Below are 2,685 nucleotides of genomic sequence, written 5' to 3' on the forward strand. Positions count from 1 at the left end.
GGGCCCTGTGATTTATTTATTTTGAGCTTAGCTAGGCTTTGCAAAACATCAGCTTCAGTTATATATATATTAGTTATAGATGATGTTGGATTAGTAATAAGAACTGGTAAGTTACTAGTGTCCTCGACAGTGAATACCCGTGCAAAACTATCATTGAACTCATTTACTATGTCAATGTCGTTTTCAATTATAAGACCCTTACTATCCTGCAGATTAGTAATTTCAGCTTTTAGAGCTCTTTTAGAGTTAAAATACTGGAAGAAACTTTTAACGTCATCCTTAGCCTCCAATGCGATCTTCCTTTCGACATTCCTTTTAGCTCGTCTAATGTCATTTTTTAATTCAGCCTGTAGATTTAGATACTCTTGCTTTATTATGTCATCATCAGTTATTTTCCATCTCTGGAACAAAGCCCTTTTCCTCCTTACTTTATACTTTATGTCCCTATTAAACCACCTAGGTTGCAATTTCCTAGATTTATTCTTGCTAGAAACAGGTATGAAGTCCTCTTGTACTTGCAATAATGTGCTTTTAAAAAATTCCCATGCCTCTTCAACAGTTTTGTTAATTAACTCCATCCAGTTCACAGTTTCTAGTTTTAATCTCATACAATTGAAGTTAGCCTTCCTAACATTATATATTTTTGATTTGGACTTTGCTCTTCGGGCACTAAACTGAACCTCAAATTTAACCATGTTATGATCGCTACTGTCAAGTGGTTCTAAAACATCTAATTTACCAATCCTGTCCTGGTTATTAGACAAAACAAGATCAAGAATGGCATCTCCCCTGGTAGGGGTGTTAACAAACTGAGTAAAAAAACAATCCTGTACTAATTCCACCATCTCAAGTTCATTTTCAGAAGAGCCAGCAACAATGTCCCACTGCATCCCCGGTAGACACATCATTTTTATTGCTCATAATCCTAATATCACTGTATAACAATCTGCTTTAATCTCTGAACACGCAACACATCGAAGCCGATGGGTTACAGCAGCAGAAGACCACACCAGGTGCTACTTCTGTCAAAACTACAGTGGGCAATGGTCACCAAAATTGGACAATGGAAGACTGGAAAACCATTTGCCTGGTCAGATGAGTCTCAATTTTTGCTGCAACATTCAGGTCTAAATTTGGCATAAACAACATGGAAGTACTGATCCATGTATGTTCGTCTGGTTTCTACATGCTGTATGCACAAGAATTTCCTACTGGGATCAATAAAGTTCACCAAATCTAATTCAGAAAAATGCTACTGAAGAGACTTGATTGAATTAGAGGCACAGTCAGATGTACAGAGGGAGGACTATGTGTACTCTCTCCTGTGGAGGTTGCTGGAATGCAGTGCAGTTCAACGGACTAGAAGTAGATGAGGAATTGCTACATTTTTATTTTTACAAAAACATAGCCTGCCATTCAGATACATGGTCTGAGCACCTTCCACATGATCAAAGAAACATCAGAATCCAGTAAGAGTCACGGGGGGTTGTGCATTTATGTCAACAAGGAATGGTGCATAATCGCTATGGTACCACAAGCCACTGTTCACCAACACCTACTACTAAAGTGAGTGCTGTCTTTTTACCTGCTATGGGAGTTTACGGTTAAGGTGGCTTTCTGAGGTGTTTTGGAGAACGGCTTCATCCTTCCTCATTAGAGCAGTTTGTTTACAGAGCTTCATTGTACTGGGGAGCACGGGTGATGCCTGGACTTGTCAATTAATTATCTACTGTATTATCAAGGGATTAATTAAAAGGAATTATTTAAGTAACAATAAAACAATGTTTTTTTGTATATGGAATTTTAAAACGTTTTAGTTGCTTAACTGAGAATATAAATAAACAAATTTAAATTGCCCATAAAGTGAGCTGAACCATAATTATGAAACAGGAGGTAAATATAAAGTTTATTTCTGGCCATGGATCAGATTTTATTGGGTAGCGGGAAGCTGACAGGATGAAGTGTTAAGTGATAAGGTTCATCAGTGGATAGTTTCTTCCTCAAGCTATTGCCACCGTGACTCTCAGTATTTTGTTTGGTTTTAAAAATGTATACAAAGTTCTAAATCTTTCCATAATATTTTTTGTGAAATCTTTTTTGAATCTCTAAAAATATATATTTGAGTACTTTCTCAACGTAAAGCTTTACAACTAAATATCCCTTGATCAGCAATTATCTTTGCTTCCTCTGACTTCTTCCACTCACCACTGAAAAATCATGGCAAATATGCAAACATCTGTATGTGTGGTGTACAGTGTGTGCCTAGTAAAAGCAGAGGAGTTGAGTTATATTGGTTATGGAGACTGTCAGGTGAGGAGTTTTAATCCACAGAGACTAATCCTTTTCACACACACTATTAAATTATTGCTACTAGAACAATTTCATACATGATGAGATACTGTATATGCAAACTTAAAGGTAAAGGCTTTTATCTCCAGAAGCCTTATTTTTCACTCAAATGAAAGATTATTTTCCAGTGTTTCGTTTGGTCTGGACAGGAATTATAAGCAGAAATCGTCCATGTGGTGTTAATAATTCCAGCCATAGTGCGATTGGTGGGGACTCAAGCCCGGATTGCCCTTTAAGAAATACCTTTCAACTTTTGGTGTGATTGATTGCCCACGTGGGTTGGCTGTTTATGTGACCCCACCCCATGTGTGACTGAAATGAAGGCTACAGCAGCTG

Source organism: Paramormyrops kingsleyae, chromosome 8, assembly GCF_048594095.1.
Source record: "Paramormyrops kingsleyae isolate MSU_618 chromosome 8, PKINGS_0.4, whole genome shotgun sequence".
In the NCBI taxonomy this organism is placed as follows: domain Eukaryota; kingdom Metazoa; phylum Chordata; class Actinopteri; order Osteoglossiformes; family Mormyridae; genus Paramormyrops; species Paramormyrops kingsleyae.